The sequence below is a fragment of the Bidens hawaiensis genome, unplaced genomic scaffold (genome assembly GCF_021521415.1).
Source record: "Bidens hawaiensis isolate Kalapana, Puna unplaced genomic scaffold, B.hawaiensis_p1.1 tig00011271_1, whole genome shotgun sequence".
NCBI lineage: Eukaryota > Viridiplantae > Streptophyta > Magnoliopsida > Asterales > Asteraceae > Bidens > Bidens hawaiensis.
The window spans coordinates 403110-422870 of record NW_027491878.1 but is presented as its reverse complement, the minus strand read 5'-3'; the positions used below and the strand labels follow the sequence as shown (position 1 = coordinate 422870).

Sequence of the window (19761 nt, the reverse complement as noted above, 5' to 3'; positions counted from 1 at the left end):
ACAATACCAAAAACCGATCTAGGATGACCCGAACCCGAGACCTCTAATTTAATAAACGTTCCAACCAATTATTAACAATCTAATTCCGACAAATCGATATATGAAAATTAACAATACCAAACCCTAAATTATATACCTTTTTCGTGTTCACGAGTCGTGGCTCGATATCGGGAATGAACCGAGTTGAGATCCACCGGAGATGAGAGAGAGACGGAGAGAGTGAGACAAGAGGTAGAAAGACTGAGAGAGAGAGAGAGACGAGAGGGAGAGAGACGAGAGCCGCGGGAGGGAGAGAGAGAGAGCTGCGGCGGTGGTGTCGGGATTACGAGGGGTAGTGAGAAGGGACGGAGGTAGCAGGGGAGGAGGGTGGTTCGGTGGTGGTGTCCAGCCGGATAAACAACCAAGGTGGGGGGTTACTGGAGGTGGGAGAGGGTGGCCGGAATTGCAGGGTGGCCGGAATTAATGCGGGGTCGCCGGAAACGGCTAAGGAAGGGGGTGGCTGGGTTTGGTGGTGATGTAGTGGATGGTGGTGGCCGGAGGTGGTGGCTGGCAGGGGTGGCGACGGCGGCGGCCGGAAGTAAGAGTTAAAGAGATGGAGGCTTGGGAAGTTAATGTGGGTAGGGTTAGGGTTTTGGGTTGGTTATATGTATTACCTAATTACAAAACAACCCCCTCAAGTTCAAATCAAAGTTTAAAACGCGTTTAAAAGTTTCCATAGCTTATAACAACTTTACAAAACTCAGTTTGAACCCTTTATGTTTTTCTTAACGACACTAAAATATGACAAACATCGATTTATTTATGATCGAGGTATATAATAATATTATATGATAATTAAATAAGGTTCTAAAAATGTTGGATCGGTTTTATAAAATAAAATTTACAAAACGAATATATACTCGAGACTCAAATTTGACGAATGTCACAATGAACAAGTGCAAGCTGAGGATGAAAATCTTGAAGACTTGGCAGAAGATGAATTTGATGATCACCAAAACAATTTTCTACAAATTGTTGTTGCGGATAGATTGGTAACTTATATCACATATTAAAACCTTTTAACTTTAGTAATATTTATTATGGATCCGGATGGTTATTGATATGATTTATTTTAACACTTTGAACATGTTTATTTTTAGCATTTGCCCGCGGAGTTTGCTCGTGATAATGGACTGGATGTTGAAACCCCGTTGTGCTAATACATCCTGATGGCATAGACATGCCTACATAGATACGTTTGGAGTTAAATCAAGGGGGATACAGGTTGCGTGTCCATGATTGGCCGGTTTTTACTCACATAAATGGTATTGAGATTGGACGTACGTGTGTTTTCGAGTACAACCGAAAAACACAATCTCTTATACTTTTAGAAATCATCTGATTGAGATAAGTCCAATCCGTATCATTTTGCATCCGGGGTGTTATGCAGGTTCTTCGTCATCTTTTGCGTTAATCTCAACTTTTGTTTATGGATTTCAATGTTTTTGTAATGACATAACCTTTGAATGTTTAACAACATATGTATTAAATTTGCTATGCTTAAGTTTGTATGCTTTATCTTGACGGTGAATGCAAATTATACGCTTTTGCATTATTATTAGCTTACTATAATAATGTCTTTCACAATTCTATACATATACATGTAATTAAATACATATGTAACTAACTAAAACAGTACTAATGTTACATAACAAATAGTATTAATAATACATGACTTTATGAAATTAATGTTTTACTAATTTTGTCAACTATTTACGTACATACGCAAATTAATCATAATATTCCTATGATTACGTAATTTCTTTAAAATTGAGTTACTAACGGAATCTCTATATGTTAGTTTAGAATGTTGAACATTATAGTCAATAATTTAAAAAGTAAATTTATAGTGAAGCATATTTTATGTTTCAATTTAAGATTTAATAGTTACTTATCATTTATTATTTTACTTACCCTCTATGTATATGTATATTTTAGTCAATTAGTAATCGATTTATAGGTTCCGATATGTTAGTCAAATAGGTTTCATATTTATATGTTAATATATGGAAGTTTATTATATATAATTATTAGCTAATTTTAGAATGAAACTATTTCTTGGTTCTTTATGGTAATTATTTTTTAGTTATTATTACATTTTAGGCATTATTATGACCTTAAATGTCGATCGATCTTAGAAAATTTATAGTTAATATATTTACAATTTAATATTCAAGCATACTCAATATTATAACAAATACACTATAAAGTATATTGATTTGGTCAAGATATTACACAATCATAATTATTCTTTGTAATGACCAATTTAATTCATGCACAATCAATTCCAAAAATACATTTGTTAACAAATTGAATGATTATTATTTCTATAAAAGCAACTTTATTTTTTCCAACCAACTACCTTCATCTTCCCTTAAAATACCTTTACTCTTAAGTTACACACCTAAACTTGAAGCCTATATATTGATTACATGAACCGATACAATATCAATATGTATTCTTAAATTGTCACTACAAATACTTTGTCGGCTATTAACTCTCAGATTCAAATTTTTGGAAGTCTTCAAAACATTTGAAGGTGAATGATATTATAAGTTTTAAGGTATTTACCATTTGTTTACAAATTAATAAACTTTGTATAATCGATACTTTATGTTCTGTTTGTTATTAAAGATTTATATATGTTTCACATGTTAATCATATTATTTTTGATTTTTTATTTTAGATGTCTTCAACATCCAAGAGACGAACTAATTCTCAATCATCATCTTCCAATAAGAGGAGCAATACAAATGGTTAGTGAGTTGGTGCACCTCATTTTAGGTTATTCTGTAAATATTATGTTATAATAATTTGCTTTGCAAAACGTGCAGTGTCAACGTCTAGACAACCATCGCGTATAATAACAGAAAACAATGTACTTACTTCTCCATTGACATCATCTAATGTTAATCGATTCTACGGTGGAGAAGTAAATCACCCCCCAACAACTAATGAACGTAGTAGCTCCACAAACTCCAGTAACATAGGTTAGTTATTTACAGTCATCTATTTTTTCGCGATATGAGAAATATATGTTCAGAACATTTATTTTTTTATACCCGTGTATTTAATTAACGATTTTAATTTTTTACATTTAATAGTTGTCACAATAAATGACAAACAAGTAATTGCCAAGGATAATCGAAGAAATAGAAAGATGGTCCTTGACGGAAGGAGAAATAAAGATTCAAGAACGATATAAACAACCCATCCATTGGTAAAGTTTAGTTTTTAGTATTTAGAATATTTAATAATAATATTAATTGTAGTTTATAAAGTTATTTTGATGGTTATTTATTGTACATAAAGATTTAAATTAGTGTTATTGCTTAATATAATTTAACTGTTTTGTTACTACCTTATTTACTACAATTCACATTACTAAAAATAATATTATATTTACGTAACTATGTTGGTCTTCCCTTATAATTAGACATCACTAAAAATTGTTAGCTATTCAATTTTGCAATTTATTTCCGGTTTCGACAGCCTGTTTGGAGGTTGTAATCACTTTGTTATTATCCATTAAATTATATTTATGAGGTTGAATATTTTTTTGTAGATAATGGAGGTAGTAGATTAAATACAACTATACCATCAACTAATTCCACTACTTCACAAATGAGGCAACAACAACAAACGTCGAGACCTATATTGACATTTAACGGTACCGGTGAAAGTTCCATAGGTTAGTTAATATATTTTGTTTTAATTTCCATCACATTTTTAATTTGTAGTCTGTTTTCTTATTTTATTGATTGTATATATTTATTCACGTTCTAATTATTTTTAATTATGTACTTTGTCCTACAAACCCATTACAAGATTGCTTTGTATATAACCAAAGACATCAGAGAATTTTTTTTAATGGAAGACCTAACACCAATAGTCCTCAAACTACATATATACAACCAGGTTTTATATCATCAGGTAAGTCAAGTAACAATCATTTTTTATTAACACATCTAAAATAAAATTTTAGATTCTCAAATATCATTTTGTATGTTCTTTGTATATTAATAACCACTTTTGTATTTTAGGTGTCAATGTCTCGTCTACTTATCATTTGACACCATTGTCTGATATTACCAACCAACATTTTACTTCTTCATCGAATATATCAAGGGCTGGATGTTCTTTCACATCGAGAATGTTGTTAGGTCAATCCTCATCAAGGCATCATGCGTCTCACAGAAGCTTCAATATTCATGAACCCATACGCATGGCAAACTTAGATCAATTTGAGTCGTTTAACGTTGAAGATGACTCTATCAATGCATACAAATCGATATCTTCAGGTACGAGAATTAAAATACATTTGTTTTGTTACTTAATATATTTTTAATTTTAGATAAATTTATTTCATTTAATTATTTGTAATCATGTTTAATTTTCTGCATTATCATTTTTTAAACAACTGTTTTTTAAACTTTAAAAAAAATGATAACTTTTCTTTTATTTTTTTTCATTATTTCCAATTGATTGTTTAATTAGCAAATTGTATCTCCAGGTACGTTATTCATATTTAATATATTTTAGATTTTTATTATTGTCTTTTGAACAGATTATTTAGATCATGGTGATCAAAATGTCATGTGTGGACTTTGCAAAGCATTATTATGGGATTTCGAGAGCAAGAAAGGAAAAACAAACAACGGTGTTACAAGTTACTCACTTTGTTGTGGTACCGGTGACGTGCAACTTCCGGATATGAAGCCGGCACCAATGAGTTACGTAAATTTGTTCCTTGGTCATGATAGTACCAGCAAGTATTTTCTTCAAAACATTAGACGATATAATTCGATGTTTTCTTTTACTTCTCTTGGTGGGAAGATTGATAATTCTATTAATAGAGGAAGTGCGCCGTATACTTTTAGACTTGGTGGAGAGAATTATCATTCGTTGGGAAGTCTTCTTCCGATGCCTGGAGATAAACCACGTTTCTCTCAACTATACATTTACGATACTGAAAATGAAATATTACACAGATGAGACATATTTGGGTATTGATTCTTAAGTTTTTCAATTTTCACATACATTTATTTATAAACATAATTAATTTAATGAATTTGACATCATTTAATTTTTACATCTATTCATTTTGTTATGTAGGGAAACAGATTCTAATAATGAATTATTGGAGAAGAAAATTATTAATTTCTTGAAGGACATGTTGGATTCTCATCATCCGTTGGTTAAAAGTTATCGGATTGCAAGGGATTGTTTTCAACAAAATCCAGATTTGGATTTAAAGTTGAGAATAATTGGAACACGCCGAGGAGATGCAAGGACGTACAACCTCCCAACAACTTCTGAAGTTACGGCCTTAATCGTTGGTGATATTGGTGATGCGGTTGATAAAAGAGATATTATTGTCACAACTCAAAGTGGTTCTTTGAAACGTATGTAAGGCCCCGAACCCGGTAGCCCTACTTTAGCGTCGGATTTACTCATAAACACAGTCCTTCAAAATCAGAGTTTATTAAAACTTTTCGCGGAATATAAAACATCAATCATTTGTTACAAAACATTAAATCCTTTCTTTGATACCATAACACAAAACTTATATTCAAAACATCTTTACTTCTTTCTTCAGATGCCAGCCGTTCAATCCATGCCATGCATCATCCTCTTGCTAGCTCTGTAATGGACTCACCTGCGTGCATACTAAAAGTCAGCTACGCTGAGTGAGTTCTAGTTAATCAGGCAACATACAATCTATTCTCATATATTACTTCCCGTATCCGAAGACACATATTACTACCTTAACCTTGTATAAATATCCATAGGAGGATCGTCACGTAATATCTATTAAAAGAACCATTACCATTATCCTACCATATATACTTTCCATAGGAGGAACACTATACTATCCATAGAAGGAACACTTTACTATCCATAAAAGGAACACTATACCTTCCATAAAAGGAACACTATACCTTCCATAAAAGGAACACTATACCTTCCATAAAAGGAACACTATACCTTCCATAAAAGGAACACTATACCTTCCATAAAAGGAACACTATACTTTATTATTTAATATCCATGTAAGGAGCTAGTCACTTCCCTTGACGATACGTGCAATATCCGAAGATCGTTCACGTACCATCAAGCAATCATTCATATATTTCACATTATCCATATAAGGCATACACATAAAATTATATCCTTTCGTTCATACTTTCTTACTTTCTTTAGTATTATCTTACTTTCATATCTTACGTTATAAAGAGCATTACGCCCTACATTCCTCGAGTATTACTAGGGCTCGGTACCCTCTTCGTAACCATACAACCATACGTTATCATTTCTTTCTTCTATTATCTCTATCATGTTCATACACATAAACATACATAACATACTTACCTTATTCTTAGCGCTGCAACCTAACCGTACGTGCAATATCCGAAGATCGTTCACGTACCATCAAGCAATCATTCATATATTTCACATTATCCATATAAGGCATACACTTATCTCTTAGGATAAGTGTATTGACAAACATATTGAGTATGCACACAGCCCCGAAAACGTAACACATAAATGGGGCTAGAAACTCACCTGAATTCTGCTTCTTTTTCTGATAGCTGTAAATCCCTTCTCTATCTGAGCTCGGCTGACTGTACAAGTTACACGTATCAATACTCGTCTGATCTAATCTGGTGGCCTAGTATTAGCTTACTTTAACTTATCGCTTTATAATTTATTTTCTAATCAAACTTGGCTTTAGGCGAAGTTAACCCTCGGGCGAACTTAGCTCTAGGCGAAGTTAACCTTAGGCGAACTTAGCTGTAGGCGAAGTTACCAGCTAGGCGAACTTAGCTTTACAGCGAAGTTGCCATCAGGCGAACTTGGCTTCAGGCGAAGTTATCATCAGGCGAACTTGGCCTCAGGCAAAGTTACCAGTTAGGCGAACTTAACTTTACAGCGAAGTTGCCATCAGGCGAAATTAGCTTGCAGGCGAAGTTCATCAGGCGAACTTAGCTTGCAGGCGAAGTTCATCGCGTTGAAGGCGAAGTTGCCCATATGAAGGCGAAGTTACCCAGGCAGCCGCTGTTTAGTTTCTTTTCAGCATTTTGAGCGATTTTAACACCCTTGCTATGGTTCAATATCACCCACAACGCTTCCCGACCATCTTCGGTCGCTTATACACTAAAAAGCTTGGATCTTTAAACCTTAAAGGTCAAGAATCATACCTTTTTGGGCTTATTTGGATCTCGTTTAACTTGCTTATCACCACTAATCGCTCTCTCTCTCACTCGGGTCTGCCGGATCTGCCCGAATCTGCCTTCGGTCCGGCGGTGGTATGTGTGTGGTGTGTGTTAGGGAGTTTGGTGAAAATGAAGATATTTTGGAATTTTGGGGGTATTTATATCCCTGAAATCCCATTCTCATTTAACCCATCTCAATTAATCCAAATCCATAACCAACGTCCATTACCCGACACTAGCCCGACCCATACCAACTCCTATTCTTTTATTTATTTCCTGATAACCCGAGTAAACTTTCCCTCTATTATTAAGTAATATAATTAATATTATCTTGAAATTTTGGGATGTTACAAGTCTTCCCTCCTTAAAGAAGTTTCGTCCCCGAAACCTAACTTATTCCCTATAAAAGGAAAACTTCTTATATTTACACGCTTTATTGAATCGCCTTCGTTTTCTGTGTTACCCTTCTTACTTCCGACTTTGCAGTCATCGAATGGTGGTCATGTGTATTAGCTATTTAAGGTAGCTTGTCCATGAGGCCCTCAATGTACCAAGTCTCGTTTCGATCTTCAAGAGGCTTTGTCCTAAATCATATTAATGCTAAAGCCTAAGTCGACACTCTATCACAACACGTCAATTTATCATGACTAACATGCATTCAGACAATTTGTACCATAATTAATAAACACCAGCCTAAATTTCAACATAAAACAACACGTATCGAGTCATCAATAAGTTACACATAGATTTAATACTTATGGCTAGCATCTAGCCTTCTTGAATGTCTTCTCTAAGCATACGGAGGAATCTGTTAAACCTCAAGCACTCTTCTCCCCTTCATGTCCTCCCTTTGGCTTCTTGCAATCCCTTGCTAGGTGCCCACGTCCTCCACAGTTGTGACACCTATGGTAATCATTACATTCCCAAGAGGAATGTCCTGCTCTTCCACACCTGTAGCAAACACCTAATCCCTTTCTGCACTCTCCGGGGTTGTCTCTTCCCACATTTTTCACAAGCAGTGAACCCCTCTTGCCTTGCCTTCTTTTTGCGTGGATCCACCTCATTGGCTTCCTCTGGTTCTGGGGTTGGGTTCTTTTTCTTCGGTTCCATCTTCTCCCCTTCACAGTTGGCAAGGTCCTCATAAATCATCTCGGCCAATTCCACGGCCTAGTCAAATGTTGCGGGCTTACTAGACTTAACCAAAGTGCGAACATTCCGTGGAAGTCCCCTTACGTAACACTTGATCCTTTTAGCTTCGGTGTTCACCATGTCAGGTACCAACCTAGACATGCGATTGAATTCAGTAGTATACTCCCGTTGTGTCATCTCTCCCGCTTTCAAATTCAGAAACTTCATCTCCACTCTTTCAACTTCTGTATCAGCGCAGAACCTCTTCATCACCATGTCCTTTAGGTCATTCCAACTCATCGCCTTGATCTCTTCACGGGTCTTCCTCTGCTCCACACTCTCCCACCAATACATAGCCTCATCTTCAAAAGATTGAGTGGCATAACCGACAGCTTGGTCAGGACGGCACTCGCTAATGCGGATAACCTTATCCATGGCGGTTATCCACTGAAGAGTAGCGATTGCGTCTCCTAAACCAGTCAGCTTAGGCGGGTCACAACCTTTGAAGGACTTATAGTTGCAACCGCCTCGGCCCCTCTTCCTATCATCATCTTTCACAGACTTTACCTCACTCGAGTCACCCATTTCCCTCTCGTCATCCTTTCTATTATTACCACCTGCCCCTTCAACGGTTCGTTCACGGCTTCCAGCAGATCCTTCGGGATTCAGGTTCTTCACAGCAGCAACTACAGCTTGAACAATGGCTGCTTGAACTGCAGGGCTAAGTTGAACTTCTTCGTTGTTGTTCTGGTCTCCTCCAGCGGCGCTCCCTTCATCTTCGGTGTGGGAAACTTCTTCTACCGAGGGTTGCCGGACAAGACGAGGCCTGCCACGACGTCCAGTGCGACCCCCAGTTCCCACAACTTCTCCAGCTCAGCCATCAGTATTCTTAAAGGGACAACACAAACATCATCACTCAAGGAACTATTTAGTACAAGGATAGCAAGGCTAACAGGTAATAACAGTGGCCAGCTGTGACTAGCTGATCACGTTGCTTTCCATGTCCTATTCGCTTCCCTTTATGAGTTTATTTGTGCTGGTTCTACTTAAGCAGTTAGTCAAATCAAACAATCAATTACTTCTACCCTTATCGTTCACGTATCTTTTCTTTCTCATTAACATATATCATTTAATCATACACCTTACCTTTACTGATTTTTGCTTGAGCGACACATGGCATTCTTGAACTGGCATCTTCTTTCTTTTCTTACTTAAATCCCATTCTCTGTTCGAGTCTAAGCATGTAGGATGCTTAAATCTCTCGAACTTATGCTCTGATACCAACTTGTAAGGCCCCGAACCCGGTAGCCCTACTTTAGCGTCGGATTTACTCATAAACACAGTCCTTCAAAATCAGAGTTTATTAAAACTTTTCGCGGAATATAAAACATCAATCATTTGTTACAAAACATTAAATCCTTTCTTTGATACCATAACACAAAACTTATATTCAAAACATCTTTACTTCTTTCTTCAGATGCCAGCCGTTCAATCCATGCCATGCATCATCCTCTTGCTAGCTCTGTAATGGACTCACCTGCGTGCATACTAAAAGTCAGCTACGCTGAGTGAGTTCTAGTTAATCAGGCAACATACAATCTATTCTCATATATTACTTCCCGTATCCGAAGACACATATTACTACCTTAACCTTGTATAAATATCCATAGGAGGATCGTCACGTAATATCTATTAAAAGAACCATTACCATTACCCTACCATATATACTTTCCATAGGAGGAACACTATACTATCCATAGAAGGAACACTTTACTATCCATAAAAGGAACACTATACCGTCCATAAAAGGAACACTATACCTTCCATAAAAGGAACACTATACTATCCATAAAAGGAACACTATACCTTCCATAAAAGGAACACTATACTTTATTATTTAATATCCATGTAAGGAGCTAGTCACTTCCCTTGACGATACGTGCAATATCCGAAGATCGTTCACGTACCATCAAGCAATCATTCATATATTTCACATTATCCATATAAGGCATACACATAAAATTATATCCTTTCGTTCATACTTTCTTTAGTATTATCTTACTTTCATATCTTACGTTATAAAGAGCATTACGCCCTACATTCCTCGAGTATTACTAGGGCTCGGTACCCTCTTCGTAACCATACAACCATACGTTATCATTTCTTTCTTCTATTATCTCTATCATGTTCATACACATAAACATACATAACATAAGTACCTTATTCTTAGCGCTGCAACCTAACCGTACGTGCAATATCCGAAGATCGTTCACGTACCATCAAGCAATCATTCATATATTTCACATTATCCATATAAGGCATACACTTATCTCTTAGGATAAGTGTATTGACAAACATATTGAGTATGCACACAGCCCCGAAAACGTAACACATAAATGGGGCTAGAAACTCACCTGAATTCTGCTTCTTTTTCTGATAGCTGTAAATCCCTTCTCTATCTGAGCTCGGCTGACTGTACAAGTTACACGTATCAATACTCGTCTGATCTAATCTGGTGGCCTAGTATTAGCTTACTTTAACTTATCGCTTTATAATTTATGTTCTAATCAAACTTGGCTTTAGGCGAAGTTAACCCTCGGGCGAACTTAGCTCTAGGCGAAGTTAACCTTAGGCGAACTTAGCTGTAGGCGAAGTTACCAGCTAGGCGAACTTAGCTTTACAGCGAAGTTGCCATCAGGCGAACTTGGCTTCAGGCGAAGTTATCATCAGGCGAACTTGGCCTCAGGCAAAGTTACCAGTTAGGCGAACTTAACTTAACAGCGAAGTTGCCATCAGGCGAAATTAGCTTGCAGGCGAAGTTCATCAGGCGAACTTAGCTTGCAGGCGAAGTTCATCGCGTTGAAGGCGAAGTTGCCCAGGCAGCCGCTGTTCGGTTTCTTTTCAGCATTTTGAGCGATTTTAACACCCTTGCTATGGTTCAATATCACCCACAACGCTTCCCGACCATCTTCGGTCGCTTATACACTAAAAAGCTTGGATCTTTAAACCTTAAAGGTCAAGAATCATACCTTTTTGGGCTTGTTTGCATCTCGTTTAACTTGCTTATCACCACTAATCGCTCTCTCTCTCACTCGGGTCTGCCGGATCTGCCCGGATCTGCCTTCGGTCCGGCGGCGGTATGTGTGTGGTGTGTGTTAGGGAGTTTGGTGAAAATGAAGATATTTTGGGATTTTGGGGGTATTTATATCCCTGAAATCCCATTCTCATTTAACCCATCTCAATTAATCCAAATCCATAACCAACGTCCATTACCCGACACTAGCCCGACCCATACCAACTCCTATTCTTTTATTTATTTCCTGATAACCCGAGTAAACTTTCCCTCTATTATTAAGTAATATAATTAATATTATCTTGAAATTTCGGGATGTTACAACGTATTAGTGAATTGCATCCGTCATACGTTCCTCTTCAGTATCCTATATTTTTCCTATATGGTGATGATGGTTATAGTATTGACATACTTCATCGTGATCTTCGAGGTTCGACAAAAAGCAAACGCAAGAAGTGCACGATGCGTGAATACTTTGCTTACAGATTTCAAGATAGGCCAGACAGTTACCCATTGATTTTAAATGGCGGAAGACTGACTCAACAACTGTTTGTAGATTCGTACACAATGATAGAGACTCAAAGGTTGCATTATGTACGCTATCAACAAAAAAATCTTAGGTCTGAAACTTATGAAAACCTAAGAAACCTACATTCGTCTGGAACATCGGATGTTTCTTCGGCCGGACAACGTATTATTTTACCTTCTTCATTTACCGGAGGTGCTCGATACATGATGCAGAATTATCTAGATGCAATGAGTATATGTAGATGGTTTGGTTATCCCGATTTCTTTATAACCATAACATGTAACCCAAATTGGCCAGAAATCAAACAATTTTTACGAAATAAAAATCGAAAGTCCGAAGACAAGCCAGATATATTATGTAGGGTATTCAAGATGAAGCTTGATTCATTAATGAAAGACCTGAAAGATAAAGCTTTGTTTGGGAAGCTTCAAGCAGGTAGCTTTTATTTTTGTCTTTCATTATAACACTATTTTTAAAACTTATTGTTGACTATCATTGTGAAAATTAGGTTACTATAACATACGTTGTTAACATTTCTTATATTTTTATATAAGAAATTATCTAATCCATGAGTACTTCTGTTTTGTAGGTGTTTACACCATTGAATTTCAGAAGCGTGGATTACCCCATGCACATATTTGCCTGTTTTTGCATTCTGATCATAAAATTCATAATCCGGAGCGTATAGACAACTTTATCTCAGCAGAAATTCCAGATAAGAATGAAGATCCGGAATTGTATACACTTGTAAGCGACCACATGATGCATGGTCTGGTGTTACTCACCCTAAATGCTCTTGCATGGTGGATAACACATGCTCTAAAAATTTCCCAAAGAAGCTTCAAAATGAGACGTCAATTGATTCAAATGGGTTTCCTGTTTATCGAAGAAGAGATTTGGGTAATGTTTTTGTGAAGTCTGGGGTAAATTTAGACAACAAACATGTTGTTCCGTATAACAAGAAATTGTTAAAAAAAATTATCAAGCCCATATCAATGTTGAATGGTGTAATCAAGAGGGTTCGATAAAGTATTTGTTCAAGTACATTAATAAAGGTCCCGATCGTGCTACTATATCACTTGTACAAAACAATTCTGGTAATGAAGATGAAGTTGTAGACGAAGTGAAGGCGTTTTATGATTGCAGATACCTATCTGCATGTGAGGCGGCATGGAGATTTTTTTCTTTTGATGTCCATTACAGATTTCCTTCAGTTACTCGGCTGCCGTTTAATTTACCGGGACAACAAACAGTTGTGTTTGCAGATGATGATGATGTTGAAGACGTTTTAAACAATCCGACTGTTGGTTCGTCAAGATTCACTGCTTGGATGGAGTGTAATAAACAATGTGATATTGCACAAACCCTAACGTACGCTGAGTTTCCAACAAAATTTGTTGGAAACAATAGGAAAGGGTTTGGGCGCTACGTAAACTCGGTTTTTCTATTGGTCGAATTCATCATGTTCCTCCATCTTTTAATGAAGCATACTATCTACGGATTCTTTTAAACAAGGTTAGAGGTCCTAAGTGCTTTGAAGATATTCGTACTGTTGATGGTGAAGTGTGTGCTACATATAGAGATGCGTGTTATAAAAGAGGCCTTCTAGATGATGACAACGAGTACATAGAAGCAATTGAAGAAACAAGTCATACTGCAAGTGGTTATTATTTACGCAGTTTATTTGCAACCATGTTAATCACATACAGTTTATCTAGGCCGGATGATGTTTGGGAAAAGACCTGGGAGTATTTAATTGATGGCATTCTATACAAACAACAAATTGAGCAGAAAAATAAAAGTATCAAATGGAATTTTTAATTTTTTTTTAAACTGCGAATAGATTAGGAAATATGTTTATAAAATTAAAAGTTTGTAACCTGTTTTTTATTCTATACAGATTTGTTACTTTCAGAGGCCCAACTAAAGAACCTCGCTTTACTTGAAATTCAGAACTTCCTCCTTCGAAATAATTGTAGTCTGCGTTGTTTTCCTACAATGCCTTTCCCTGACGATGATTCTATAACAGCATCAACAAATCGTTTTATGAACGAGGAGTTGTCGTACGATACAGAAGTCATGACAGGTGAGTTTGAACGACTTTATAATTCATTAACAGATGAGCAACGCAATGTGTATAATGAAATAATGGAAGCAGTTGATGAAAAGAAGGGGGTGTTTTCTTTGTATATGGTTATGGAGGGATTGGGAAAACCTTTTTTATGGAAGACGTTATATGCTTCCATAAGATCAAAAGCGAAAATCGTTTCAAATGTTGCCTCAAGCGGCATAGCATCTTTGTTACTTGAGGGAGGTAGAACCGCTCACTCTAGATTTCTAATTCCTATAAATCTTACCGAGGATTCTACTTGTTCAATAACAAAAAATCCAGATATTTGCAAGTTAATGAAGCAAACTGATCTGATTATCTAGGACGAGGCACCTATGATACATAAACATGCGTTTGAAGCCTTGGATAGAAGTTTAAAAGATGTTTTAAAAGTTGGTAACCGTAATAGTTCTCAACTTCCATTTGGGGGGAAAGTTGTTGTTTTTGGTGGTGAATTTCGTCAAATTTTGCCTGTAGTCCAAAATGGATCACGTAGTGACATTGTAAATGCTTCACTCAATTCCTCCCATATATGGTCCAAGTGCAAGGTTCTTAGGCTAACCAAAAACATGAGGTTAACCGTCGGTTGTGAACCATCAAATGTTGAAGAGACCGCCCAATTTGCAGACTGGTTGTTAGAACTTGGGGAAGGTAAACTTGGTGACAATGATGGTAATTCTATTATAGAAATACCAGATGATCTTTTGATCGGTGATTCATCCTATCCTCTTTCTGATCTTATTGATTTTGTATATCCAGCTTTGTTGGATAATTTTAACGAAATTTCATATTTTCAAGAAAGGGCAATACTTGCACCTTTAAACGAGGCTGTCGAAGACATTAACGATCGATTTTTAACTTTATTTCCAGGAGAAGAAGTTGAATATCTAAGTTCTGATAGTATAGATAACTCTGATAGTGTTGGGCCTGGTTTCGATACAGCATTGCACTCACCAGATTTTCTAAATGGTTTAAAGATGTCTGGTATGCCTAATCATAAATTGGTTCTAAAAGTTGGTGTGCCAATTATGTTATTAAGGAATATTGATCAGAAAAATGGTTTATGTAACGGAACTAGATTACAGGTTATTCAACTGGGGAGGCGTTTTATTGAAGTAAAGGTTATTTCGGGTACTAACATTGGTCATCACACTTATATAACCCGTAGTACTCTATCACCGTCAGATAAGAAATTGCCAATCAAGTTGAAACGAAGACAGTTTCCTGTATCGGTTTGTTTTGCAATGACAATTAACAAAAGTCAAGGGCAGTCACTAGCAAGAGTTGGAATATATCTTCGACAGCCGGTGTTTACACATGGTCAGTTATATGTGGCTTTATCACGAGTGAAGAGCAGAGCCGGTGTGAAAATGCTTATATTAGATAAGGATGGTAATGTTACAAATAAAACTACAAATGTGGTGTATAAGGAACTATTTAGTTATTTATGAAAAATGAATTTTCAAGTTTTGTTATCTATAAAATAATTGTAAAATCAGAGTTATTTAGTTGTTTATGAAATTATCGTTTTCAATTTTGTATTACGTTTATAGTAATTGTAGAACCAATGTTCTGTTTGGTTGAAACTTATGTTGAAGAAACTATTTGGTTATAATATGTTATACTCACAACTCTATATAATGTTAATGTCTACTCGAGTGTTGTTGTTAAACACTTTACATATTTTCACCCGTGTCGTACACGAGTCAATAACCTAGTTATATATAAAAGAGTTTATGTTTAGAGTGTATATTAACATTCAATTTTTTTGGACATCTTCATATTGAAGAAAGCTATAATAATTTTTTTTATTTTTTTTACAAATATTTAGTCTTAAAAATCATAGACAAATTTTCTATTTTTTATATTTATTATAAGACTTTTTTGATAGTTGAACAACATTGTGTTTATAAGGACAACATGAAAGCTGTTTAAAAAGGAAAATCTGGTGTCTTTTTTTCCAATGGCTGGGTATGGAACGTATAACATTTTTGTGAAAGACTTTAGCTACATTTCTCACATCGAAAGGCCTCATTCTTTTAAATGTTGCTTTCAGTGTCATTGCTTCGTTATTGTATACCGATGGCAGAACAACCCATTCTCGATTTAAAATTCAAATATATTTGATGATATAAAATGACTATATTTGTAATACATTTTTTTTACATAATATAAAGAGACTTAATTATCTTTTTTTATTTATATTAAATTATTCATTGTAATTTATACATTAATTTATCCCGTGTAATACACGGGTTCTAAAGCTAGTATATTTATAAACAAAAAGTCCAAACACGTTTATACTAAATCTAATTGCATGTGAAATCAAGCTTTATATTATTTTTTTACATGTAAAAATGAAAAGTTTCCTAGTTTCCCATTTTCTTTAGTTCCCTCTAGAACATGCCAAAGGGTATTCTTCGGGTTCGTTTTTTCGGGTTTTTCAAGGCGGGTTCTTCGATTTCAAAGTTTTAAATCTTGACTCGAAATCAACCCAAATCTCTCACGGGTTTTTCGGGTTCAGGTTTATTCGGCTTGGGTTAATTAGGTTTCGAGTATCCTAGAAAATAAAACAAAAAACAAGAAAAATTAAAAAACTACAATGCTAAAGTTAAAACATATTCTTCTTTGCAAGTAACGTAAATAATCAAATAATAAACCATCATAATTTAACAAAACAATTTAAAAGAAGAGTAAACTAACTCGAACCATAATCATCTTCAGTCTAGCGTGATTTGGTTGTTCGATTACCGTTGGTATTAGTAATAAACAGAAAACATAAATTAACAATAAACAATCGATCCATAATAGTTGGTATGACAACAGACGATTAGGGCCAGATTCTGATAAATTTAGTGGCTAAGACTTAACATATTATACCTAAAATTATATTTAATTTCAAAATAAAAGTTTGTTCAGGTTTTTCGGGTTGACCCGAAACTTATAAATAAAACCCGAGAACCAACCCGAATTACTTCGGTTCGAGTCCGGGCTAGCCTTTTCTCGGGTTTGGGTTTTTTGGGTCGGGTTAGTTCGTGTTCGGATACGAGTCTTCAAGGGTTGGGTATCGGGTAAAAGTGACAGCCTTAAACCTGCCCGTATATATATATATATATATACATATATAAAGGATCAAGAGAGAACTAGAGAAATTATAAAAATATATTTTTAATTTTATAAAAAAATATTTTAAATTTTTTCCTTCCATCCTTCTTATATTTTTTTATTCTTTTACCTGAAAAAAATATAAAATAAAATAATAACAAAAACTCGTTGTAGTGCACATATGCAATACATCAACTTTTTTTAATGCATATGTGCACTAGTATGTATTTTGACATGTGCAATTGTGTTGAATAGCATATACGCAATTGTTTGTATTGTATATGTGTAATAGTGTTACATTATATACAAAAAAAAATCGATATAGTGCATTTGTGCATTAATGTTGTAATACATATATGCGATAATGTGTGCTGCATACAATTATTAGTGTTAAATTTGCATATATTCGATAATATATATTATATACTACAATTGTGTTGTATTATATGTAATAAAACACTAATGTATATAAGCAAATACACATTAGTGCATACAAACTGGATTTTGTATTTAATTTTCATCAACTTAGAGATGTCGTTATAATGGATTGACTTCATGTTGACAAGATTAGGGGATAACTACGAATAATACTACCAACACCCCTTTTATGAGGAAAAATTTTTAAAAGTAGGAAAAATGAAAGAGACGAAATGGTTTATAGGAGAGAGAATTTTTTTTTGTGTTTCTAGGTGTTCCGTCATTTGAAATGGCGGAACCCACACTGGTTATAGAGCGTGTCAGAAATTGTCTAGTGACCTGGAGGTTTTTTTCTAGTTTTGGCGGAAGTCATTTATTTTCCACGTGTTGCGCCATTTGAAATGACGGAACACAACTTTTACCCCTTTATAGATTGCCCATACATTTATTGCATTTCCGCCCTTTTAAATGACGGAAGTGAATAGTAATATTCTGACACGTGTCTGACAAGGTGTTTGACCACACTGTTCACTTATGCCATTTCAAATGACGGAAGTGAACAGTACTTTATATAATTATTTTTTAATACAGTATTATTTTTCTTGAAAATTTTAATTTGAAAAATATATTTTAAAATTTTAATATATATTATTATTTTCTTTTATAGTTATTTAAAAAAATAATTACTTGAAAAATATATTTTTAAACTTTAATAATTAGTATTAAAATTTGTAAATATATTTTTCAAATAAAAACATTTAAGAAAAAAATACTATAAAAGAAAATAATAATATAAAGTACTGTTCACTTCCGCCATTTGAAATGACATAAGTGAATAATATTGGTCAAAAAGGATAAAAAGTCTTGTCAATTGTCATAATTGTCAAGACTATTCACTTCCGTCATTTGAAATGACTTAAGTGAATAGTGTGGTCAAACGCCTCATCAGACGCGTGCCAGAATATTACTATTCACTTCCGCCATTTGAAATGGCGGAAGTGCATAAAGGAGTAAAAGTGGTGTTCCGTCATTTCAAATGGCGGAACACGTGGAAAATAAGTGACTTCCGCCATTTGAAATGGCGGAACACCAGAAAAACCTCTACCTCACCAGACAAATCCTGACACGCTCTGCAACCAGTGTGGGTTCCGTCATTTCAAATGGTGGAACACCTAGAAACACAAAAAAAATTTCTCTCTCCTATAAACTATTTCATCTCTTTCATTTTTCCCATTTCTAAAAATTTTTCCTTTTATGAGTTTGCCACATAACGCCGCGTTACCCTTAGATTTTTATGGATGTTTCCACCACTTACGATAACAGCATGTAGTTCTTCATAGATCATGGTGAGTATATTGGCTTAATAGACCCTCAAACGCGTGAGCGATCTGAACCATCATCCTCATGATCTCTACCATAAGAACGAGTATGATGATTTACTTAACAAAATGTATCATTAGGATACTAATGGACTACGAAAATAAATGAATAATATTCCTCAATTGTTGAAAGTATAAGTTAATACTCATTTTGTAATGTCAATTCAATGTTTTTTATGAGTTAAAATCTGGATAATTTGGACAGAAGTGGCTGGATGCTAACTGATGTGGGCTGTAGCAGTTGGGCTCGAAGATGTTGGGGATCCAAGTATTTCGGATCAAGGCTTGTGAAATACCTTGATAGAAAATAGTTATTTTTCAAGTACTACGTACATTAATAGTTTCATGGAGTTTGGCTCTTGTGATTCGAGTCAAATACCTATATGGCTGTATCTCCCAATTCTCACAATATTTTTATTTGACGCTTTCAAAATTATATGCAGCCCTTTCAACTTTGTTGAAGTTTCAATTAACAATATGTCGGATGTTAAAATATTACATATTATGATGTATTATGTATTCTTTAACAATGTTATTTACCATTCCTTTTTATAGACATCAATGAGTGTGAATATCCAGGAACATACCCTTGCTATGGTGATTGCAAAAACATTCCAGGGAGTTATAATTGTACCTGTCGGTCAGGATATTTTGGTGATGCAAAGATAGAAAATAGTTGTCAACACCTTAGCAAGTCAAAGTTCTCTTCATCCATATTCCTCATAGGTGTAATATCTTTTTTTATTGAAACTATATGTGTATGT

General features: G+C 35.0%; 1 pseudogene; it reads left to right on the top strand.

The window, feature by feature from the left end:
* LOC143537679 (putative wall-associated receptor kinase-like 16) overlaps positions 1–19761 on the top strand; it is a 47160-nt pseudogene that overhangs the window by 24992 nt on the left and 2407 nt on the right.